This window comes from Spermophilus citellus (assembly GCF_964194105.1).
Source record: "Spermophilus citellus genome assembly, contig: SCAFFOLD_39, whole genome shotgun sequence".
Taxonomy (NCBI): domain Eukaryota; kingdom Metazoa; phylum Chordata; class Mammalia; order Rodentia; family Sciuridae; genus Spermophilus; species Spermophilus citellus.
In genome coordinates this window covers 3,533,377-3,547,805 of record NW_027672813.1, presented here as the reverse complement: position 1 = coordinate 3,547,805, position 14,429 = coordinate 3,533,377, and positions in this window count along the sequence as shown.

The window sequence follows — 14,429 nt, the reverse complement described above, 5'->3', positions numbered from 1 at the left end:
ACTTATTGTGAAGGTAATGTCAAGGCAATGTTCTGGATGAGAGTGGGAAGATTTTTTTGTAGCACATATTGGCCTACACATTGGATTCATTTTCCTATTTTCCGTTCGAAATACTGAATCCCTGACACTAACCCATACCCTACTAGATTGTGACTACGAATACTAATATGATGGAGAAAAATAACTCAAACAGAATAGAAATACAGGCAGTTCAGAGGAGGCCTGGTGTATAGTTGGACTGGCCTTTGGCATTATAAAGGGTAGGTGTTATAAATCTAGTCCAATTTAATAGAAATAGTTCTCCATGTGTTTTGAAAGTTAACAAATATGTGAATTCCTGTCTCCCTTTCTCTGTAGCCTATTCAGCAACATGCATTTTTACATGCACATATAGAATCCTACCTCCTATCCCACGTCCATTCTTGTGAGGTGGCTGACTTGGCAGATACAAATTGTGAGAAGAGATCACTCCTCCTAAACGCTGTTGGAACTGAAAATTCAACCTCCAGGTGAGCTTCCCACTTGAACAACATGATACATAAATACATGTTCAGTAAAATAAATATTTTTGGATCTGTGGATGATAAATATTTCATGATGAATTTCGATTGGCATATATATTTCTACTCTTTAATGTCTGTGTTTGTGTGTGTGTGTGTTTTTTTGTGTATATATATATATATATATATATATATATACACACACACACACACATACACACTTCAGATTTTTCAAAATATGTAATGTATGTGTCATATTATATACTCCCTAAATTCATTCATGTTCATATATGTGGATTTATAATCAACTTTTCACAAGATTATTCTCAGAAATAGTCATCCACCTGAAATACATATTTGTTTCCTAGTGCTGAAATCCTAATATTTCTACAGTAACTGACCCAGTTTAACATGAATGCAAGTAGATTCCTATGGGACATGATGTGTATTTTGACGTTCATTTTTATTCAACACTGGTACATTACTATTTCTTCAGTTGATGCACATCATAGGATATGTATTTCATCCTCAAGTTCACAAATTCCTAGGCATTTATTTCCCTTTCAATCACTTCCTGCTTCAGAACACATGTATTCCTCCACGTTTCTTGACTGGTCTTTTCATGAGACTTCTTTCCAAACACATTCTTTTCCATTTCCGTAATCCCTTGTGAAGCAAAACTCACACCCCCTTCATGGTAAACCATAACCCCAATATCACCATTAGATGTATAACTGGTTAGAATGAATGGTTGTGTATCAATATTAGATTTCCTATATATTTTCAGATATCAATGCAATCCATTATTTAAATTGGAACCTGTTATACTATTTATTCACAGTATGGTCTATTCATGCATTATCTCTATATTCATAGACCCAGGGTACACCTATTTGTACCCCCAAAGGCTAATTTATATGTCTTCAACATATTACTCCCAGAAATGGTGGAAGAAACACTCATGTCACCTGATCTACATATACATTTTATCACAGTGATATTCTGGACACAAAATGCAAAGGTCACACTTATGATTGCACCAAAGCCTCATTGGAAAGTGACCATGGATTACTAAAAACATCCTTGTCCAGGTTGCCTAATGCTCTCAAATGTCAATGCTATTGGTGACTACACATTTGTTTCTTCCTAAGATGATATATTCAACCTCAACCCTGTTGAAAATGTCTAATCCACTCACTCACTTTATACTTTGCCTGATTTCCTAATGTCTCTATTGATATCTGCTTTCCTACATATGTTCCCCAGTTCATCATTGTGACTGACTCTTCACATGTGCTGACGTTTACATTCACTCTCTAACCGACACCCTATTGCTAAAGAACTTTTGGTCCAAATTGCATACTCACTCTTCTTCCAAAACTTACCAACTATCTTCCTAATCCTACCTACTATCCCTTTTTGACTGGATGTTCTCTTCTACATTCAATCATCCAAGGTACAAGGTCCTATGCCATTGTGTATCGATTTATCTGAGACATCTGTGCAGAAAGTCATTCAAAGCTAAGTATCCCCATCAAGGGCCCAATGCCCTTCTGGCCTTCAAATCTTACTTGGATTTCTGTTTTCATACATATATTTCACCTATATATTATTATAAATATCGCAGGTTCCCAATACCATTCTTCATCCAGCAGAGTGATTCCTAAGCCACATCAAACAGGTTCTTAACCCTAACCATACACTCTTCCCTCAATCTAACTTTACAGAAGAGCAGGGACAGAGTGGGTCTTACAATACAGGAATGTGGGGGATCTTCCACCTGCTGAGAACCTCAAAGGTCCATGCAGAAATGATCCCTGGAGAAGATGTAGGCAGCTATGAAGGACCTGAGAGAGCAGAAGTCATCTTCCATGGCAAACCACCTGGTCGGGATGAAGGGATGTGTCTGAATGAGCCTCTCTCTTCTTAATGTAGACAAGATGGACCAAAGCAGGCCTGTGTGGAGAGCTGTTCCTTGGTGCCTATGGTTGATATTCCATTCTAACTTGTGAAAGTGTCACAGGAAGGAGGGGAAGCCTCCATCTCATGGGAGCCTTGGAAGCAACCGTTAGGACACAGTGGTTGCCAAGGCAGTGACCTCATTCAGTTCCTGAAGGAAGTGACCTCACCTCACTTCCTTGGTGATGGAACTCTCTGAACTTGGGATCCAGGAAGCCAGGCACCCAGAGCCAGTCCCAGTCCCAGTCCCAGTGGGCTCACTTGTTTGGATTTACCAAGGACAGAGTCAGTCTTTCTTGGTACCCACTGAGGTGAGGATTGCCAAATGCCAGGATAGCTCTGCAGAGGGGCCTTTCCTGAGAAAGCAGGTAGTGGCTCACCGCTGGCTCCTGACAACTTCACAGAGTTGGCCAAGGAGGCCAGATGTGAGACAGGACAGGCCCTTTCGGGGGAACATAGTATGGCCCACCAGTCAGACGACACTCCGGGTAGTCACAGACCAACTTGGAAGGAGGTGCCTTTGTGGGTGTGGGTGTGAGTTTGTGGTTTTGTCTCATGTTCTGAGAATAGGTAGGAAAGGCGGTTTGTTTGGTTTGGAGTGGACTGTTTCTAGTAAGGCTTTTGACAAGGCGAGTGTTTCTATGTTTGTGTATCCCACTGTGTCCCTGGTTGTAGACATTAGAAAAGAGAATGCATCAATGGATGTGTCCTGTCTAGTAGAAAGCTTCCCAGCATTCATCCTGCCCAATTTATGAATGGACTGCGGCTTGCCTTATGGATGGGCAACACCTACTATCTTCCTAAGTTCCTGTTTTCTTCCTGAATTCTGGCCACTCTCCAGAATAGGCTCATGGTTTTGTGTCCAAGATATGTACCACCTCCAAGCTCGGTGACATGGCCATGTACTGGATAGTTGAAAGGAATGGTGAGCATCTCAGAAAACTCAGATATCAGTGTGACCAGGAAAGTCTCCCTGGAGAAACCCTGCTTTGGGCCTTGGGCTTACCTATCCTTCTGTGGCCCTGAATGTCAGGAAGGCCTTTGCCTCAGGGCACCCCTTTGTGAAGCCTGAAGAAAACAGTTTTCAAATGGAAATGAATGGGCATCACCTGTGGCTCTTTGCTTAATTGCTTTGCAAAGGGATGTGTCTGAATCAGCCTCTTGGCCCTGTGTGAGGCTGTGGCTTAGATTGTCAGCACCTGGTGGATCCAAAGAAAGATCCCATGTGTGCATCCAAAGCCAAATTGGCACAAAAGCAGTCATCCTGGATGAGGTCTCTCGCCTTCCTCTGTAAGGTTCCTGACCTCCATCAAGTGAGAATAGGGATCCTTTGTGTCAAATGAGTCCTTCAAAGCCATGCAGAGGCTAGCCCATAGGTGCTTGGGTTTTCTCATGACTCCAGTTCACACAAAGAATCTATACCCGGCAGTCAGTAGGCCTCCAATTGGAGAAGTAGAGCAGTATTAAAGGCAGGCCTATTTGATCACTCCAGGTCCACAGGAAGGGTGTCCAGTCAAACCCTGACATTAGGCAAATGAGAGGCAAGGGAGCTTATTGTGGACACTGTCTTGGGCTGTGCCCCTCATGGAAACCTCCAGCCAGAGGTTATGATGAGTGTCTATATGGAAGAAGATGAGGGCCATGTGGCAGTGTTTTGGTTTGAATTGTGGTGTGGCAGTGGGAAGAGATGACTGGGTCCACCTGGGCTTGAACTCTGGTGTGATTCCCCTTGGAGACTGAGTTCTGGAACTGACCTCAGAGAAGTATTGCCGTGAATTGTGTCGGGATGTTAGGACGCCACGCATGAGAGTCGCCCTTGGAAACTGAGATCTAGGCCCAGGCTGGCTTTCCACAGAGCACTGGGAATCTCAGCCCGGATATCACATGAGTTTATTCTTAAAGACCTGGCAGCCATCGTGGAGAGTCCAAACACACGTGGACCTCACATTGTAGACCTCAATGGGCCTGGCTTCCTGTGACCTTTTGGCCACTCTTTGGGAAGCCTTGTTTGTGAGAGTTCTCCAGAGCTTTCGTCGAAATGAGCTTCCTCACCATTTAATGGTTCCTGAAGGAATGGAAACACACAGTGCCTCCAACTTCATCCTTTAAAAATGGCTAGCTAGATAAATACCATGACATTTTTGAAATTCCCATGACCAGGTGGCACTGGAGAACCTTTGGATGTCCTGTTGCTGATCATGAGTGTACCAGACAGTGCCTTGATTGAGTGGGTTTCATGAAAATGGTGTAAAACAGAGATGCCAGTAAGTTGGGGCCCGCTGAGTAGTGGGCCTAGAGCAGTGGTGTGCAGGTGTGTGATAAAACATCTGTGGTGGGGCCATGTGGATCTGCCATTGGCTTCCAAATGGCTTGTGACTGACATGGTGCAGTGAGCAGACCCTTCTATGTAAAGGCATCTTGTTATATGGAGAGGTTTCAGGGCAATGTTCAGAATCAGGTTGCTATGGTCAAGGGGGCAAGCTCTGTGGGATAGAAGCCTGGCTGGTGCATTCTCCTAGGACCTTGACCCACCACACGTGACAGAACTCCCTCCAGCACTGTGTCCCAGTTGAACTCCTTGTATTTCCTGAAGCAAATTCCAAACTCCCAGTGCAGCAGCAAGAAACACCACGAAAAGTGGAGGATGACCAAATGGCTTCACAGTCCACACAGGGAGACACTTAGACCCCAGTGGCCACAGTTTACCTGCAAAGAGAGAATTCAGCACTTCTGCCTCATGTTCATTGGAAAATCAGAAACCATGTCCTCCAGGTCACATAGATGCAGACCAGGTTTGATGGTCTCACTACAAAGGAAGCTAAAGCTCCTGACAACAACATATATTTCAAGTGCCCAACCTCAGAGGCAGTTTCTCAGGAAGTCTTTAGGCCAGCAGAGCTCCACGTTTGTGGAGTGTTTACCCTGTCCCTTACTCATGGAAACTAGTCTACCACTTCCAAGGTTGTGAACTCCTGAGCATTTTCCATTCCACATATGTATTCATAGCATTTCTAACTCTTCTCCTCAAATTGTGTCTTACTTATTGTGAAGGTAATGTCAAGGCAATGTTCTGGATGAGAGTGGGAAGATTTTTTTGTAGCACATATTGGCCTACACATTGGATTCATTTTCCTATTTTCCGTTCGAAATACTGAATCCCTGACACTAACCCATACCCTACTAGATTGTGACTACGAATACTAATATGATGGAGAAAAATAACTCAAACAGAATAGAAATACAGGCAGTTCAGAGGAGGCCTGGTGTATAGTTGGACTGGCCTTTGGCATTATAAAGGGTAGGTGTTATAAATCTAGTCCAATTTAATAGAAATAGTTCTCCATGTGTTTTGAAAGTTAACAAATATGTGAATTCCTGTCTCCCTTTCTCTGTAGCCTATTCAGCAACATGCATTTTTACATGCACATATAGAATCCTACCTCCTATCCCACGTCCATTCTTGTGAGGTGGCTGACTTGGCAGATACAAATTGTGAGAAGAGATCACTCCTCCTAAACGCTGTTGGAACTGAAAATTCAACCTCCAGGTGAGCTTCCCACTTGAACAACATGATACATAAATACATGTTCAGTAAAATAAATATTTTTGGATCTGTGGATGATAAATATTTCATGATGAATTTCGATTGGCATATATATTTCTACTCTTTAATGTCTGTGTTTGTGTGTGTGTTTTTCTTTTGTGTGTGTATATATATACACACACACATACACACACTCTCCAGATTTTTCAAAATATGAAATGTATGTGTCATATTATATACTCCCTAAATTCATTCATGTTCATATATGTGGATTTATAATCAACTTTTCACAAGATTATTCTCAGAAATAGTCATCCACCTGAAATACATATTTGTTTCCTAGTGCTGAAATCCTAATATTTCTACAGTAACTGACCCAGTTTAACATGAATGCAAGTAGATTCCTATGGGACATGATGTGTATTTTGACGTTCATTTTTATTCAACACTGGTACATTACTATTTCTTCAGTTGATGCACATCATAGGATATGTATTTCATCCTCAAGTTCACAAATTCCTAGGCATTTATTTCCCTTTCAATCACTTCCTGCTTCAGAACACATGTATTCCTCCACGTTTCTTGACTGGTCTTTTCATGAGACTTCTTTCCAAACACATTCTTTTCCATTTCCGTAATCCCTTGTGAAGCAAAACTCACACCCCCTTCATGGTAAACCATAACCCCAATATCACCATTAGATGTATAACTGGTTAGAATGAATGGTTGTGTATCAATATTAGATTTCCTATATATTTTCAGATATCAATGCAATCCATTATTTAAATTGGAACCTGTTATACTATTTATTCACAGTATGGTCTATTCATGCATTATCTCTATATTCATAGACCCAGGGTACACCTATTTGTACCCCCAAAGGCTAATTTATATGTCTTCAACATATTACTCCCAGAAATGGTGGAAGAAACACTCATGTCACCTGATCTACATATACATTTTATCACAGTGATATTCTGGACACAAAATGCAAAGGTCACACTTATGATTGCACCAAAGCCTCATTGGAAAGTGACCATGGATTACTAAAAACATCCTTGTCCAGGTTGCCTAATGCTCTCAAATGTCAATGCTATTGGTGACTACACATTTGTTTCTTCCTAAGATGATATATTCAACCTCAACCCTGTTGAAAATGTCTAATCCACTCACTCACTTTATACTTTGCCTGATTTCCTAATGTCTCTATTGATATCTGCTTTCCTACATATGTTCCCCAGTTCATCATTGTGACTGACTCTTCACATGTGCTGACGTTTACATTCACTCTCTAACCGACACCCTATTGCTAAAGAACTTTTGGTCCAAATTGCATACTCACTCTTCTTCCAAAACTTACCAACTATCTTCCTAATCCTACCTACTATCCCTTTTTGACTGGATGTTCTCTTCTACATTCAATCATCCAAGGTACAAGGTCCTATGCCATTGTGTATCGATTTATCTGAGACATCTGTGCAGAAAGTCATTCAAAGCTAAGTATCCCCATCAAGGGCCCAATGCCCTTCTGGCCTTCAAATCTTACTTGGATTTCTGTTTTCATACATATATTTCACCTATATATTATTATAAATATCGCAGGTTCCCAATACCATTCTTCATCCAGCAGAGTGATTCCTAAGCCACATCAAACAGGTTCTTAACCCTAACCATACACTCTTCCCTCAATCTAACTTTACAGAAGAGCAGGGACAGAGTGGGTCTTACAATACAGGAATGTGGGGGATCTTCCACCTGCTGAGAACCTCAAAGGTCCATGCAGAAATGATCCCTGGAGAAGATGTAGGCAGCTATGAAGGACCTGAGAGAGCAGAAGTCATCTTCCATGGCAAACCACCTGGTCGGGATGAAGGGATGTGTCTGAATGAGCCTCTCTCTTCTTAATGTAGACAAGATGGACCAAAGCAGGCCTGTGTGGAGAGCTGTTCCTTGGTGCCTATGGTTGATATTCCATTCTAACTTGTGAAAGTGTCACGGGAAGGAGGGGCAGCCTCCATCTCATGGGAGCCTTGGAAGCAACCGTTAGGACACAGTGGTTGCCAAGGCAGTGACCTCATTCAGTTCCTGAAGGAAGTGACCTCACCTCACTTCCTTGGTGATGGAACTCTCTGAACTTGGGATCCAGGAAGCCAGGCACCCAGAGCCAGTCCCAGTCCCAGTCCCAGTGGGCTCACTTGTTTGGATTTACCAAGGACAGAGTCAGTCTTTCTTGGTACCCACTGAGGTGAGGATTGCCAAATGCCAGGATAGCTCTGCAGAGGGGCCTTTCCTGAGAAAGCAGGTAGTGGCTCACCGCTGGCTCCTGACAACTTCACAGAGTTGGCCAAGGAGGCCAGATGTGAGACAGGACAGGCCCTTTCGGGGGAACATAGTATGGCCCACCAGTCAGACGACACTCCGGGTAGTCACAGACCAACTTGGAAGGAGGTGCCTTTGTGGGTGTGGGTGTGAGTTTGTGGTTTTGTCTCATGTTCTGAGAATAGGTAGGAAAGGCGGTTTGTTTGGTTTGGAGTGGACTGTTTCTAGTAAGGCTTTTGACAAGGCGAGTGTTTCTATGTTTGTGTATCCCACTGTGTCCCTGGTTGTAGACATTAGAAAAGAGAATGCATCAATGGATGTGTCCTGTCTAGTAGAAAGCTTCCCAGCATTCATCCTGCCCAATTTATGAATGGACTGCGGCTTGCCTTATGGATGGGCAACACCTACTATCTTCCTAAGTTCCTGTTTTCTTCCTGAATTCTGGCCACTCTCCAGAATAGGCTCATGGTTTTGTGTCCAAGATATGTACCACCTCCAAGCTCGGTGACATGGCCATGTACTGGATAGTTGAAAGGAATGGTGAGCATCTCAGAAAACTCAGATATCAGTGTGACCAGGAAAGTCTCCCTGGAGAAACCCTGCTTTGGGCCTTGGGCTTACCTATCCTTCTGTGGCCCTGAATGTCAGGAAGGCCTTTGCCTCAGGGCACCCCTTTGTGAAGCCTGAAGAAAACAGTTTTCAAATGGAAATGAATGGGCATCACCTGTGGCTCTTTGCTTAATTGCTTTGCAAAGGGATGTGTCTGAATCAGCCTCTTGGCCCTGTGTGAGGCTGTGGCTTAGATTGTCAGCACCTGGTGGATCCAAAGAAAGATCCCATGTGTGCATCCAAAGCCAAATTGGCACAAAAGCAGTCATCCTGGATGAGGTCTCTCGCCTTCCTCTGTAAGGTTCCTGACCTCCATCAAGTGAGAATAGGGATCCTTTGTGTCAAATGAGTCCTTCAAAGCCATGCAGAGGCTAGCCCATAGGTGCTTGGGTTTTCTCATGACTCCAGTTCACACAAAGAATCTATACCCGGCAGTCAGTAGGCCTCCAATTGGAGAAGTAGAGCAGTATTAAAGGCAGGCCTATTTGATCACTCCAGGTCCACAGGAAGGGTGTCCAGTCAAACCCTGACATTAGGCAAATGAGAGGCAAGGGAGCTTATTGTGGACACTGTCTTGGGCTGTGCCCCTCATGGAAACCTCCAGCCAGAGGTTATGATGAGTGTCTATATGGAAGAAGATGAGGGCCATGTGGCAGTGTTTTGGTTTGAATTGTGGTGTGGCAGTGGGAAGAGATGACTGGGTCCACCTGGGCTTGAACTCTGGTGTGATTCCCCTTGGAGACTGAGTTCTGGAACTGACCTCAGAGAAGTATTGCCGTGAATTGTGTCGGGATGTTAGGAGGCCACGCATGAGAGTCGCCCTTGGAAACTGAGATCTAGGCCCAGGCTGGCTTTCCACAGAGCACTGGGAATCTCAGCCCGGATATCACATGAGTTTATTCTTAAAGACCTGGCAGCCATCGTGGAGAGTCCAAACACACGTGGACCTCACATTGTAGACCTCAATGGGCCTGGCTTCCTGTGACCTTTTGGCCACTCTTTGGGAAGCCTTGTTTGTGAGAGTTCTCCAGAGCTTTCGTCGAAATGAGCTTCCTCACCATTTAATGGTTCCTGAAGGAATGGAAACACACAGTGCCTCCAACTTCATCCTTTAAAAATGGCTAGCTAGATAAATACCATGACATTTTTGAAATTCCCATGACCAGGTGGCACTGGAGAACCTTTGGATGTCCTGTTGCTGATCATGAGTGTACCAGACAGTGCCTTGATTGAGTGGGTTTCATGAAAATGGTGTAAAACAGAGATGCCAGTAAGTTGGGGCCCGCTGAGTAGTGGGCCTAGAGCAGTGGTGTGCAGGTGTGTGATAAAACATCTGTGGTGGGGCCATGTGGATCTGCCATTGGCTTCCAAATGGCTTGTGACTGACATGGTGCAGTGAGCAGACCCTTCTATGTAAAGGCATCTTGTTATATGGAGAGGTTTCAGGGCAATGTTCAGAATCAGGTTGCTATGGTCAAGGGGGCAAGCTCTGTGGGATAGAAGCCTGGCTGGTGCATTCTCCTAGGACCTTGACCCACCACACGTGACAGAACTCCCTCCAGCACTGTGTCCCAGTTGAACTCCTTGTATTTCCTGAAGCAAATTCCAAACTCCCAGTGCAGCAGCAAGAAACACCACGAAAAGTGGAGGATGACCAAATGGCTTCACAGTCCACACAGGGAGACACTTAGACCCCAGTGGCCACAGTTTACCTGCAAAGAGAGAATTCAGCACTTCTGCCTCATGTTCATTGGAAAATCAGAAACCATGTCCTCCAGGTCACATAGATGCAGACCAGGTTTGATGGTCTCACTACAAAGGAAGCTAAAGCTCCTGACAACAACATATATTTCAAGTGCCCAACCTCAGAGGCAGTTTCTCAGGAAGTCTTTAGGCCAGCAGAGCTCCACGTTTGTGGAGTGTTTACCCTGTCCCTTACTCATGGAAACTAGTCTACCACTTCCAAGGTTGTGAACTCCTGAGCATTTTCCATTCCACATATGTATTCATAGCATTTCTAACTCTTCTCCTCAAATTGTGTCTTACTTATTGTGAAGGTAATGTCAAGGCAATGTTCTGGATGAGAGTGGGAAGATTTTTTTGTAGCACATATTGGCCTACACATTGGATTCATTTTCCTATTTTCCGTTCGAAATACTGAATCCCTGACACTAACCCATACCCTACTAGATTGTGACTACGAATACTAATATGATGGAGAAAAATAACTCAAACAGAATAGAAATACAGGCAGTTCAGAGGAGGCCTGGTGTATAGTTGGACTGGCCTTTGGCATTATAAAGGGTAGGTGTTATAAATCTAGTCCAATTTAATAGAAATAGTTCTCCATGTGTTTTGAAAGTTAACAAATATGTGAATTCCTGTCTCCCTTTCTCTGTAGCCTATTCAGCAACATGCATTTTTACATGCACATATAGAATCCTACCTCCTATCCCACGTCCATTCTTGTGAGGTGGCTGACTTGGCAGATACAAATTGTGAGAAGAGATCACTCCTCCTAAACGCTGTTGGAACTGAAAATTCAACCTCCAGGTGAGCTTCCCACTTGAACAACATGATACATAAATACATGTTCAGTAAAATAAATATTTTTGGATCTGTGGATGATAAATATTTCATGATGAATTTCGATTGGCATATATATTTCTACTCTTTAATGTCTGTGTTTGTGTGTGTGTTTTTCTTTTGTGTGTGTATATATATACACACACACATACACACACTCTCCAGATTTTTCAAAATATGAAATGTCTGTGTCATATTATATACTCCCTAAATTCATTCATGTTCATATATGTGGATTTATAATCAACTTTTCACAAGATTATTCTCAGAAATAGTCATCCACCTGAAATACATATTTGTTTCCTAGTGCTGAAATCCTAATATTTCTACAGTAACTGACCCAGTTTAACATGAATGCAAGTAGATTCCTATGGGACATGATGTGTATTTTGACGTTCATTTTTATTCAACACTGGTACATTACTATTTCTTCAGTTGATGCACATCATAGGATATGTATTTCATCCTCAAGTTCACAAATTCCTAGGCATTTATTTCCCTTTCAATCACTTCCTGCTTCAGAACACATGTATTCCTCCACGTTTCTTGACTGGTCTTTTCATGAGACTTCTTTCCAAACACATTCTTTTCCATTTCCGTAATCCCTTGTGAAGCAAAACTCACACCCCCTTCATGGTAAACCATAACCCCAATATCACCATTAGATGTATAACTGGTTAGAATGAATGGTTGTGTATCAATATTAGATTTCCTATATATTTTCAGATATCAATGCAATCCATTATTTAAATTGGAACCTGTTATACTATTTATTCACAGTATGGTCTATTCATGCATTATCTCTATATTCATAGACCCAGGGTACACCTATTTGTACCCCCAAAGGCTAATTTATATGTCTTCAACATATTACTCCCAGAAATGGTGGAAGAAACACTCATGTCACCTGATCTACATATACATTTTATCACAGTGATATTCTGGACACAAAATGCAAAGGTCACACTTATGATTGCACCAAAGCCTCATTGGAAAGTGACCATGGATTACTAAAAACATCCTTGTCCAGGTTGCCTAATGCTCTCAAATGTCAATGCTATTGGTGACTACACATTTGTTTCTTCCTAAGATGATATATTCAACCTCAACCCTGTTGAAAATGTCTAATCCACTCACTCACTTTATACTTTGCCTGATTTCCTAATGTCTCTATTGATATCTGCTTTCCTACATATGTTCCCCAGTTCATCATTGTGACTGACTCTTCACATGTGCTGACGTTTACATTCACTCTCTAACCGACACCCTATTGCTAAAGAACTTTTGGTCCAAATTGCATACTCACTCTTCTTCCAAAACTTACCAACTATCTTCCTAATCCTACCTACTATCCCTTTTTGACTGGATGTTCTCTTCTACATTCAATCATCCAAGGTACAAGGTCCTATGCCATTGTGTATCGATTTATCTGAGACATCTGTGCAGAAAGTCATTCAAAGCTAAGTATCCCCATCAAGGGCCCAATGCCCTTCTGGCCTTCAAATCTTACTTGGATTTCTGTTTTCATACATATATTTCACCTATATATTATTATAAATATCGCAGGTTCCCAATACCATTCTTCATCCAGCAGAGTGATTCCTAAGCCACATCAAACAGGTTCTTAACCCTAACCATACACTCTTCCCTCAATCTAACTTTACAGAAGAGCAGGGACAGAGTGGGTCTTACAATACAGGAATGTGGGGGATCTTCCACCTGCTGAGAACCTCAAAGGTCCATGCAGAAATGATCCCTGGAGAAGATGTAGGCAGCTATGAAGGACCTGAGAGAGCAGAAGTCATCTTCCATGGCAAACCACCTGGTCGGGATGAAGGGATGTGTCTGAATGAGCCTCTCTCTTCTTAATGTAGACAAGATGGACCAAAGCAGGCCTGTGTGGAGAGCTGTTCCTTGGTGCCTATGGTTGATATTCCATTCTAACTTGTGAAAGTGTCACAGGAAGGAGGGGAAGCCTCCATCTCATGGGAGCCTTGGAAGCAACCGTTAGGACACAGTGGTTGCCAAGGCAGTGACCTCATTCAGTTCCTGAAGGAAGTGACCTCACCTCACTTCCTTGGTGATGGAACTCTCTGAACTTGGGATCCAGGAAGCCAGGCACCCAGAGCCAGTCCCAGTCCCAGTCCCAGTGGGCTCACTTGTTTGGATTTACCAAGGACAGAGTCAGTCTTTCTTGGTACCCACTGAGGTGAGGATTGCCAAATGCCAGGATAGCTCTGCAGAGGGGCCTTTCCTGAGAAAGCAGGTAGTGGCTCACCGCTGGCTCCTGACAACTTCACAGAGTTGGCCAAGGAGGCCAGATGTGAGACAGGACAGGCCCTTTCGGGGGAACATAGTATGGCCCACCAGTCAGACGACACTCCGGGTAGTCACAGACCAACTTGGAAGGAGGTGCCTTTGTGGGTGTGGGTGTGAGTTTGTGGTTTTGTCTCATGTTCTGAGAATAGGTAGGAAAGGCGGTTTGTTTGGTTTGGAGTGGACTGTTTCTAGTAAGGCTTTTGACAAGGCGAGTGTTTCTATGTTTGTGTATCCCACTGTGTCCCTGGTTGTAGACATTAGAAAAGAGAATGCATCAATGGATGTGTCCTGTCTAGTAGAAAGCTTCCCAGCATTCATCCTGCCCAATTTATGAATGGACTGCGGCTTGCCTTATGGATGGGCAACACCTACTATCTTCCTAAGTTCCTGTTTTCTTCCTGAATTCTGGCCACTCTCCAGAATAGGCTCATGGTTTTGTGTCCAAGATATGTACCACCTCCAAGCTCGGTGACATGGCCATGTACTGGATAGTTGAAAGGAATGGTGAGCATCTCAGAAAACTCAGATATCAGTGTGACCAGGAAAGTCTCCCTGGAGAAACCCTGCTTTGGGCCTTGGGCTTACCTATCCTT